The sequence below is a fragment of the Myotis davidii genome, unplaced genomic scaffold (assembly GCF_000327345.1).
Source record: "Myotis davidii unplaced genomic scaffold, ASM32734v1 scaffold273, whole genome shotgun sequence".
Taxonomy (NCBI): domain Eukaryota; kingdom Metazoa; phylum Chordata; class Mammalia; order Chiroptera; family Vespertilionidae; genus Myotis; species Myotis davidii.
In genome coordinates, this window is record NW_006286263.1 from 259,319 (window position 1) to 271,995 (window position 12,677).

The window sequence follows — 12,677 nt, forward strand, 5'->3', positions numbered from 1 at the left end:
TTTTCTTCCTGAAAAATCGCCCACATTCAGTTTTATGTTGATGAAAGATGTTTCAGTTTACCCAGAAAATTCTAAATCTGACATATGCTAAAATATCCCCACTGACATTCACAATAGTATAAAGGAGGTTAACTGCTCGGTCAGTGGGACAGGTTGCTCATCAAAATAACTGGGATAATAACTAAGGCTGAGTTTGTACAAATTGGATTTTTCCCAATGGGTTTCATAGCCAATGCTTTGCAATAAGATTGTTTCCATGCATCTGATGTCAGCGGCCAGGAGTACTCTCCCCATGACACAATCTCCTGGGCCTAAATGTAATCATTATCTCCTAAAGAAAAGCATTTATTCAGACCTCTTCCCAGGACACTTCACAGTAAGAACTGTAGTATTAGCAACCCACAGGGCCAACACTACATAACAGTAGGCAGAGAGAGCAGAGGCCTTCCGACACCACATCCTGCCAGCTAAGACCTTTTTAGTTTTGGTGTCAGTACTTAAGGGCTTTGGGGAGAACTGTACATTACCTGTCTACCTTCTGGAAGTTTCACCTAAATGGCACAATACATCAGCACATTAACAACAGCCCGATGTTGAAAGGTATCTGTGTTCCAGACAAGTCTACTTCTATTAAGAGATATGTTTGCATAATCTCAGATGGAAGTGCCTTTTTTCCATTGAACTCCCGTGATCATCTGCAGCTTTTTATCATTATTTATCTATGGCAGTTCTTTTTGCACTGTAATACTCTTTCCACTCGTACTGATATATAATCATTTTTTAAACACAAATTCCATTTTATTTCATCTGAACCTGCTTCACAACAGCAAGCACAGGGTCTTGATCCATCACCTATCTGAAAACAAGTCCCTGAAAATGGTGCTCAGACTGAAAAGAGGAAAGGGTAGCAATTTAATGGCACTGGAAAAATAAACACCCACTGTGAATGGTAAGACTGCAGTAAACAGGGTCAAACTTTGACAACAGGAAAATGCAAAAAAAAATTTGTTCCAGTTGATATCCTTGGAATCTTTCTTTTGTCAGATAAAAATAAAAGAATGCTCATTTCTTACATGATAGAAACTTCCTCTGTTTTACCAACCAGTGCCTTGGTTTGGACATTCATATTTAAACATTTGAACATTCTTATTTAACACTTATCATTATCAATACGAAGTAGAAGAATTTCATGCCACTACTTGCTGTTCGTTCTAGAAACAAAAAGGTCTGGCTATTTTTAGTAGAATCATTGTTTTGGGAACTTCACAACAAAAGCCACGACAGTTCTAAAAAAAAACTATCCCAGTAAATTACTAAAGAAAGGGGAAAATTTAAATAATAATTTTCCATTGCCAACATTTCCTATTTGCTACAAATTTCTTTCCCTGATACTCCTATGATACTTTTTTCAGATCTCAGAAATGTATCTCTTAAAACACACACACACACACACACACACACACACACACGCACGTGCACGCACACACACACACAATGAGAAAGGATCTATGCCTGTGTTCAATATAAAAAGGGGTTTTAATATAGTGCTTACAATCTGGCAGGGAAGTCAACATTATCAGACACCTCCACAAAGAGACATACAATTATAACGAGTTATAGCTACACTATGTTAAGAGAGGATAATAGGGTCAGATATAGCAAGGAAGGCTTCTGTCAGGAGGTGACTAGCTTGTTGAGATACTAGGCAAAAAAATAGGTGACAGCAATGATCTCCTTAGGGAAAAACAAACAGATGCAAAGACCTAAGTGGGAGGTCACATGACAGGGAAGAACCTAAGGACTTCTGGTTGTTCCTGGAATCCAGGAAGGGAAGGGAGCATTGTGGGATAAGCTGGGTGCATTTAGAAAAGTGCTAAACCATAAAAGCATGTAAGTCATGATAAGGAACTTTGTCTATAGAGAGATATGACGTCTCAGTCTTGTGTCTCTAAATCTCTCTTTGGCTGCTTATGGAAAATAGGCAGAATGGGTGCCTCTGTGTCTATAATAATTTAGGAGCCTCTGGAGTAGCCCAGGGGCGACATTATATTATTTGGGACTGGGAAATGGTGGTCCCAAATGGAAAAAAGTGGTTGAATTTCAGATTTTTTTTGTAGGTAAATATGACCAGATTAAGTGACAGAATTTGTGGAATGAGGGAGAGAGGTGACTAGATGATGCCTATTTTTTTTATCCGGTAAATTGTGAAGTCATATACTGAGCTCAGAAATGTCTAAAGAGTATATTTGGAGGGAGAATCAAGTGCTTAGTTTGCAACATGTTAAATTTAAGGCACTTGGAAATTGGATGTATCAAATGTATCCAATTTTGGAAACTGGACCCAAAATGCATACATTCATGATAGTCATTATAAACTTTGCTTTCTTTAAGAATTTTGCACTCTTCTTTTTAAAATGAGCACTGCATAGTTTAACATGTTTCCTCTTTGTTCTACCTTTTGGAATTGGGATTATTAAACCTAATTCATGTAACCACCTTAGTATTCATGGTTAGCGTATTATGGTAACACTAATTTCTAACTGTGTTTTTGTGCCTCAAGTGTCTGGTATGATTTCAAGGATATAAATATTTACCTAAAGATATTAAACATAAAAAATCAATCTTGTTGAGAGCATATACAATTTTTAAAGTATATCAAATAGATAGTATAAGAATAAAAAAATAATGTTTATTAAAAACTATTAGAAAATATCAAATAATGTTTCCAATTATTATGATAAGTCAACTAGTGTTATCAGAGTTGATATTCACAAGTCTTAAACATCAGGAAATTTGTTTCAGCAAAATAAAATTATTTTAAATATTACCTATGAAATGTTACTAAGCAAACCTTAATATATAGAAGGCATATTAGTTTTATATAGTAACCATCCTTGCTATTATGTGTATAGTAAATTATCTTTAGATATATATGGATCTATTTATACAGCCATACACATCTCCTGTTCAAACATTATTGTTTATTGTTTAAATTCATCAGTGCTTTAGTTAAACCAGAAACAATATCAGAAACAGACAAAAGTACTATTTTACTGACCATGACTAATTGAAAATGCCACAGTGAGAAACATAACCATCATAACAACCACCACCTCTTCAACTGTCCTGCACTAATAACTAATGGATATCCCATTGCCTCATTATTGTACTACTTCTCCATTCATTATTTCCTCCAAGAAAGTTCCCAGTATTCCATTTATCTTTTAAAGGGATTTAATGGATGTGCTATGAATTTTCAATGAGCTATTTGAAATTTGGGGAACCTAATTAGGAATGTATTTACTTTCTCTTTTTTTCAGGGTGATTAATTCCATTAAAGAATTTCAGCCTAATGTTACTCCAAAGAAAAAATAGGAAGGAAAAAGAAGATTCTACTTCTACGGACTAATGGACTGCTAATTAAAAAAATTGAATTAAGCATTAACTCAGAAGAGACATTTTCAATATATAAATTATTTCTGTTTAGACTTCTATTGCCAGGTTAATTAAGTAAATCCTTTGGCCTTATTGCCATTAGTAAATGAAAATGTATTTGAATTAACTAAGTCTTATGATTTACACAAGGGAATCTATATCAGTAAATATATTTCCTTTGCTAAGAGCTTTCATGACATCAGATGTTTTATTTTTAAAAAGTCATGGAAAACAAAAATTCATTAATTATTTAATTGTTGGCCAGGTAAAAATCTCTGGAGTTTCTTATGTGGTTGCTTTTAAGAAACAAACCCTATACATTTCCATGTCTTCCAATGTGTGAATTCAACCAGTCTTAGACAGGGTCCTCCATTTCTTTAAGGAAAGTAAAAGATGAAAAATCTAGAATATCTTCCTCAAGTCTCTTTATTTAATAAAAAAAACGCAAGGACCTAAGCAACAAAAGCAATTCTTAAGATAACTGAGTAAATCATGTACCAATGGAGTACAAGGTAATAAAATATACACAGAAGAAACCTACGCTAAAACAATGACTTCTTATCTGTCTTCCACATACTTAGACTCATCATTTTATGCTACACTTATAGCTATAATAAATTAATATAACCTAATATATCCTTTTTGTTTACCTCTTAAAAGTGGTCCTTCTACATTATTTTGAGCACACTAGCAAAACGTACTGGCTGCCTGCTTTAAGACTTACGTAATCCATAGCACAGTGATTCAGAAATAAATTCTTAAAGAACAATCTCTATGTTCTCTGAAGGGCATAGCCATGTCTATTGCTGGCATACTGAGCTGTAATATGCTGGAAAGTAAACGAAGGTTATGAAGTGTCTTCTACCCTTCCTCTCAAGGAAATTTCAATTGCTAAGCACCTAATTACCAAAAGACAATATCAGTTCTAACAAACCTTGCTCTTTATAAAAATTCATCCACAGCATTTTCTGTGTGGTGACATTTTGATAAAAATATATTCCTAAGAGCAGCAAGAGATGCCTATATCAAATAGTGGGGAGAAGGAGGGATAAAAAGAAATATGTCAAATTTAAACTAAGTTAACTATAAAAATGGCAAAACAATAGAATCATAGGTATGAACCAGGAAAGTAAGGAATTTTCTAGAGAAATTGTCTTGACTTTTCAAATCCTATGAACATAGTCATGTAATTAATGCATTTATCTGATTTATCCAGGAATTAGAAAGCCCAAAAATATATATGTAGCTTAGAATTTGTCTACTGATTTCAATTCATTTTCCTATATGTGATTTCCCTTTTCTTCAGTTTTTTTCAGTATTAATTTTTATAAGCAGCCACAAAGTCTCCTTCAATGACACAAAAGGAATATGTCAGTCAATAATCCAACCAATCAGGGAAAGTTTTATTTCTAGTTCCACCCCCATCTCCATATAGCACAAGTGATCAAAGTCATAGAATAAATGCTTGATTTTTTTTCATACTCACCTATGGATATGTTTATTGATTTTAGAGATAGGAAGAGAGAGAGAGAAACATCAATGTGAGAGAGAAGCATCAACTGGTTGCCTCTTGTATGCACCCCGATAGGGGATGGAATCTGCAACTAAGGTATGTGCCCTGACTGGGAATCAGACTTACAACCTTTCGGTGTATAGGATGAAACTGCAACTGAGCCAGACTGGCCAGGTGAGTGCTTGATTTTTATGAATCAAGAAGCCAGTGATTTTATGTCATCTTTACAAATCATTAGTCAAGGTACTTTGATAAACTACTTGTTCATTCTGCATCTGTTTACTCACATGCAAACGTTAGTATTTCAATCTTTCCCCTGTCTATTCCTCAAAGCTGCAAATATAAATTATGGCAATGCATTGTGAAACAATCCTAAAAAATAAAAAAAAATTCCATAAAGATATAGGTCATAAACATAAAAAATTGTATATTTTTATCTCCAGAAATATGACCAAAAATAACAATTAGTGAATAACGTTGGTTTTAATTTGTACATTAATTTATGAGGTTTTTAGTAAACCTCCCCTGTGTGTTTTTCTGGGGGAAGATATTGCCTGTTTTTTATTGTGGACACAAAACATTTAAGATACACTCTACACTTTCTAATTATTTTTACATTGCAATATGACATGAGTTGGATAGAGAATGTTTAGATACAATAGGATGCTAAAATGTAGAAGGAGAATTCATTACTAAAAATTCCATTTTTTGACTCTATAGTAACACAAGGCATAGGATACATATGTGACTAGTCTTAGTCATTATCTGATGTTCAATTAGCAAAATGTACAGAATTGCTTTTCAAGTCAGCAACTGTTCCCTCTAAGGATTGTTTCCCAGCATAGGCAATATATGCTCAAACACTTAGCAGAGTTTCTAGGACATAGCTGATGTTGAGTAAAAATTAGCTTGCTTCTTCTATTTCTGATGGTAAAATAAGTAAGGCTATCAGGTTTGTTTGTTTGTTTTATACTAGCAAATCCACCTTTTTCCTGCCAATAATTTTCCTAGAAATAAATAACACTATGTAAGTACTTGGTATGTACTTTTTCATCAAAAACCCAATAGATCTATAGGTTATCATTTATCATTAAGAAATATGGGGTGTCCCAAAAATGTATACACACACTTTGAATAACTATAAAGGCAGTGTTTATTAAAATACATTTCATTTTCAAAATTGAGCTGTCAGCTGTGAAAGTGTATACACAATTTTTGGGACACCCTGTATAAATTTAGCTTTGAATCACACTTAGCAATGAATTATTTTCAACCACTGAGGTCAGCAAAAATTAGGACATTCTTTTTAACTGGAAGGAGTTCTCATTGGCAACGATCAAACTGAAGGCAATTAACTTACTTCTGGAGCCTGAAGAGTTCCTCACTGCTGTGAAGGAGTCGGCACTCTGCCTGGCTGCTGCAGAAGACGGACAGGGTGAGAGCATCTCCAAAACTGAATCTGAGGGTGGTGTCAGAGGTAAGGGTGCTCGCTACCGCATGGCTTCCCGACACCTGGCTGAATGGTTACCGGGACTCTTCAAAGGAGACAAGCACAAAAAAGGTGTATCAAAATGTGTTTAGGAAGTATCTTTGATAAATATAGTCACTGTTAACTGTGTGATCAACCTCAAACTATATCAGGAATATCACTAAATGGAATTTAAATAGATTTGCATAATGAGGCTTTCCAGAGGAATGTGCAATATGCTCTGATTTCAATAGATATGTTGCATTCTGTTTTTCATTTTGGAAGGGGCCTTCTTATCTCATAATTGAGAATAGCTTAAACAATCAACAGATATCTAGTTCAATTTTATTGATAGCATTTCCATTAATTCAACTTGCAAGCGAATGTTAAAATATGTCCTTAGTCAACAAATGTATAATCATCACCTAATGTGCACCAGATACATGACCCTGGGGATATATCACCGGAATGAAGCTCTTCAATCCTGCCCTCATGAAGCTAATAGTCTTATGTTGCATTGCCTGTATTTCTTCAATAGAGAAATTATTTCAACACACAAGTCTATGAAGGAAATACACAGGTATGCCACTTATATTTTAAACTTCTGTCAGAAGATTGTTGGTTTCTATCTATGTCTGAGGGTTCTATGTCAGTCTAAATAAAAATAGACCTAGCTTTTTAAGACACAATATTTAATCCCCCCATGATTCTTATAACAGAACCAACTAATACTCAACCACTATCATTCTTAATGCAGAAATGAGCTGAATTTATAAAAATGTTCTTGAAATGAATAAAAAAATTGTAATTTTACTAGGCTATGACTTAGTTCATCTACAGAAGCAAAAGTGAGGAATAATACAATTCCAAAGTGTAACAATAAAAAAAAATAAAACGTGTATAAGATGATACAAATATAACTCAGGTTAAATTTATTGTTCCTGCTCTTTTCATTTTTAAATATGTCTGAATGAACTTACAGAGCCAAAATTTAACTTTCTAGACTTTTATTATAAAGTGATTTAACCAAGGTCAATATACATGTATCTATGAGTGAATATAGATATAATAAATTCCTAGAAGTAAAATGCTTAGAACAAGAAGCCTCACTGTTTTTGAAACTCTGATTATGTCTTCCTCTTTGCAGTGAAGAGGTAGTATAAATCAAGAGTAAATTTGAATTTATAATGATGCTTTATATTATTGCATTATGATAGCAAAACATAAATATTTCCTATAATGATCTTAACAACAACAAAAAAGGATTGATGACCAATAGTGTTTACATGTATTCATTTTGGCTTGAAGAGTTTAGTAACTATTATAATCCTATCTAAATTCTAATTTCCCAGCGAAAGTTCTTTTTATGTATGGTTGCATTATTTATAAATGATAAAATTTCCTTTTTATTATAATACTTTTATTAAGCACTTAATGTGTGCCAAATATGAAAATATGTATTATCGAAGGCAATCCTCTCAATAATAAAATGAGATAAGTTACATTTACCTATATACTGGTATAAGAGGCAGGAGTAGAAATATTTCAACTAACCTTTGGCAAGGTAATATAGCTAGTAGTTGACAAAGCTGGGGTTTTCACCTAGGTCTATCCGACTACATATCAATGCTCTTATATCTTATGATGTAAGATTTCAGAAAAACATAAATTCTACAGTAAAGAAACTTAATAAGGTGCTTTTTTTTTTACCAGTGCAATGCCAAAAACAGTTAGATTGGAATTTGAACAATACAATTTTTCCAGTGTTTCCTTTTCTTCTTGATAGTATGCTGAAATAAAACATCTCATAAGAAATTCTGATCGATTTCTTAATTCCAGGTTGATATGTTGGCCTTCTTCCACAGTCTTAGAAAATCTGGCAACAGTTCATTTGTATGTACATGTATTCCCAAGAAATATGAATCTCCCTCTAATGATTATCTTGAAAGACAATACTAAACTCTGAAAGAACTAAGGAAACTGGCAAAGCTCTGGAAGTTATTACAGAATATCTTTCATAAAACTGGAACTCATGACCCCTTCCAGTCCCTAAAGAAATTTCTTCCCCTATGTCTTTGCTAAGTGTTCATCAGTTGTCTAAACATATACAGATGCTCTTCTACTTTCAAGGGGTTATGTCCCCAAAAACACATAATTTAAGTTGAAAATACATTTCAACTAACCTACCAAACATCATAGCTTAACGTAGCCTACCTTAAATGTATTCAGAACACTTCCATTAGCCTATAATTAGGCAAAATCATCTAAATAATGAAAACACAGTAGAGTATTGGTTGTTTACTCTCATGATTGCCTGGCTGGCTGGAAGCTGTGGCTCATTACCAATGCCCAGCAACATGGGAGAGTATTATACCACATATCACTAGCCCAGGAAAAGATCAACATTCAAAATTTGAAGCACAGTTTCTACTGAATGGCATTGCTTTCACACATCACACAGTCAAAAAATTTAAGTTGGATATCGTAAGTCAGGGAATGTCTGGTCTGTTCTTTGATCCCAATTTCACTATCAGCAAAGGCAGGATGTTAACCTCTTATAAACCTTGGTAGAATCATAGCAATAATCATATCACTCAGTTTCTCTTTTAAAATAAAAAAAAACAGAATAATATTACAAAAAGCTGTAATTATTTCAAGGCATAATATCTGAAGGTACTAAGCATGGTGCTTTATTCTTTGTAGACATGCAATCATTTTGTTTCCCTCAGGAAGCTTTTCCTAAGGTTGCCCTGAGTTTTAACCCATTGAACACAACGGAAACCCTTGAAATATTCAAAGATAATAGTAATGTGATCTTAAATATTTCCATCAATTTAAAAATCCATAGAGATTGAACAATTATGAATCCACCAAATGGTATCATTACCAATCTTTTTTCATCTTATTTCTAATGGTACAAAATAAATAACATGAAGAAGGTGATTTACAGTAGTCTTTAATTATATTTACCTTGTGTAAACATGTAATCATACAGATGTTTGATTCCATGATGCAAAAAAGCCAGCTGTTTCACTGCAACTCATTTACTTAATAGTCATCCTATATAATAAAAGTCTAATATGCTAAGTGTCAGACTGTTCATTCGACCATTGGACCAGTCGCTATGATTTGCACTGACCACCAGGGGCAAACACTCCGACAGTAGGTTAACTTGCTGCTGGGGCCCCACTGGACGTGCTGTGGAGGCAGCCAATTGATGTTTCCCTTTCTCATAGATGTTTCTCTCTCTCTCCCTCTCACTACCTCGCTCTTTAAAAATTAATAAAACATGTTTGCTTTTGTTTGTTTAAAAGAGGAATAACTTAAAAACATTTAGGGAAGAAATATAGAATAAAATTGAAAATAATTTCACATTGAGTTTTTAAATTCCATAAATATTCAGAGAGATTCATATGAATGAATATGAAAATGCATTTGTGTTGCTGAATAAAATGTAATATTATATACTCAAATACAGAAAAATGTTTACAAATTATTATATACATCCAGAATCCTATGATAAATTAATGCACCACTAGAGCATTCATTGCTTAATGTAAATGTCACGGTGTAAATGAAAACAACTAATCATTCTTTCCTCTAATAGCAAGAGTTCAGCAGTCAAATAAAACATAACTCTTGGTGACCTGAAAATTTTTATTACTGCCTTTGTAATTTCCCATTCAACAACTCAAGAAAATAACTTTAAATGATGGGTATATTTCAATAAGAAACAACCCACAGTGAAGGGCTTTTCTGAGAGGGGCAGAGGATGAGTAGAGGTGGGGTTGACTTTGAAATGTTATTAAGGATCTAACTTATTCACTAAATTGTATAATGATAATTTAAAATAATATTTTTCATTGTGACAAAACAGATACTAGTTAGGAACTGATCTAGTAAAGACACAAAATGCACTATCATAGTTTAACTTTAATTACAAAAAAAGAAATCCTAATTACTAAATTTGGTTGCAAAAATCTAATACAAAAAATAAATAAGAGAAATGTAAAACAAGGCCTACCTAAAGATTATAGAGCGAATGAAGTATTTTTCTTTGCATAACTAACATTTTCTTAAGTGACATAATTAAAAGATTATAAATAGTAATAAAAATGTTAATATATAAATCATTCACTATATAAATTTACTCTGTTAAAAATTTGCTTGAAATGTCCTTGAATTTCTAAATTCATTTTTCTTCCGAGATACAAATTTGATTGACATATCTTTTTATTTAAGTGTTTTTGCTACCAAGTTTATTTGCAGGTGAATAGTACAACATTTACAGAACATATTTTGTACAATCAAGTCTGCACTGCCCTCACACATTGAGGGACAAAGGAAGACTTTGTCCTTCCAACAGCTATAAACAGCCCCGGATAATGAGTTTATAGAAAACACTTTCTCTTCCTTCAGCAAAAGAAATTATTTATGAAGCTGTACCGCCAGCAGTGGGGAGCAAGAGGAAAAATTACCTCAAGGAAAGCAACAGCTCTTTTGCTGGTGGGATCCGTCACTTTACAGACATGAAATATTCATATCAGGGATCTTATATTTCAAGAGGAGTGGGTCACATATCATAGCTACAGCAGTAAGCATTTATTTATTACCAACAGGGAATGAGAAGACTCTTCAGACACAAGATCTTCCCCAGCCTTTTAGAGATCAGGGTCAGCATGACTCTCCCTCTAATTCAGTTTCATATTTATATCCATTACCTGCCTCTGAATGCCCTTCTTGATGCTCCACTCCAACCTGTGAAAGCTGCCTGAGGACTGTCCTGACATTAAGTCACATCCCTAAGGACGCACCTTCCATGTGAGGGCTGGCCTCTTGGTATTTATGAACCTAGGGTTTTAGAGAAACAAACTAAGGAAACCAGCTCTTCTCTTGAGCCCAGCTACTCCGTTCCCCCAGCTCGGAGCCAAAATCCCAGTGCAAGGAGTAGGTCTGATAAATAATGAATCAGCATCTTGCTCAATTGGTGGCATTTAAAATTCTTTTCAGGTGAAAAATTACCACAATTTTGTGCTCAGGGCAGATCTCAAAGGGAGACTTGAAGCAAAAAATATTGAAGGGACCCTTGCACAGCCAGAAGTTCTTTTCAGGCTGATGTGCATAAACAATTAGGGACCAGGACTGTGGAAGGACAAAAGAAAGGCTCCCAGGCCCTGGGAAAAGGCCATATCGTAAGCTCATACTTGGGGCCGTGTGGAGACAGGCTGTATAAACAGTACATACATGGCTGGTGGGAATCCGCAGCAGCTCAGGGGTCTGGGGTATCAGGTCGGTGTCAGCTCCTGACTGGCCCTGGTAGAGGGCTGCACAATCCAACACCCACAGGTGTCACACATCTGCTCAGTCACGTGGAAGCCACTGCCTTCTGTCCAGGAATCTGGCTGCATGACCACAATGGGGTGAGCTCCCTTGCCACAGGTGAATGAAGAAGGTCCTTCACCATGGAAGCCCCACCAAGCGGCACCATCCACTCTGCTCTCTGGGCATGTTGGCAAAGGGCCCATAGCAACAGATTTCTAGGCCCCTGGAGATCTTTCTGTCATGGGATTCTCTTGCTCACTTGGACCTTGGTGGTTCCTTCCACATTTGCATCCCTTGGTGAAATGAGAGAATTTTTCCTTTATTCTTTCTCCTTGTCCTGGCCCTTGGTCTGCTGGGACAATACGCCAGTCCTGTTCTGTTCATTTGAATGCAGGGAAAAATAAAATGCAGCCCCCCTGCTCGTTTCAGTGAATTGGAAAAAGTCAGCAGACAGTTATTATGGTCACCTTAATCTGTGTCACGTTGGTAATAACCATTTCAATTAAAAGAGAATACCAGCAAACTCTCATTAATACATTGGTTATTTTCAGGACGTGTGTCTACATACAGTGTTTCTTTCCTTCCTCCCTGGCTTCTTCTTTCCCATTCCCCCATTTCATCCCTCTCTCCCTCCCTTCCCTCCACCTCTTGTCTTCTCTCTCCAGCCCCCACTCCCCCCCACCCTTTCTTCCTTTCCAACACAATTTCATCACTTGCAGGTGAAATTAGAATAATTTCATTTAGGAACTGTTATACTGGACCTTCTCTAGACAGCAATTTTTCAAATACATTAGAGTTTCAAAACTTGAAATTCTGACTTCTTATTCATGCATAAATTTGAAGAATTCAGATCAATCTATAATAATAAAAGTATGATATGCTAATTAGACCGAATGTCTTCCTAACGTCATTCCAGATGTCCTTCCTGACGAAGCTGCA

General features: G+C 34.9%; 1 protein-coding gene across 1 annotated transcript in view; it reads right to left on the reverse strand.

Moving 5' to 3' along the window:
- LRFN5 (leucine rich repeat and fibronectin type III domain containing 5) overlaps positions 1 to 12,677 on the reverse strand; it is a 293,562-nt gene that overhangs the window by 142,665 nt on the left and 138,220 nt on the right. The window contains exon 2 of the mRNA XM_006757727.2: positions 6,309 to 6,483. The gene's annotated coding sequence lies outside the window, so the exon portion shown is untranslated. The remainder of the gene's footprint in view (positions 1 to 6,308; positions 6,484 to 12,677) is intronic.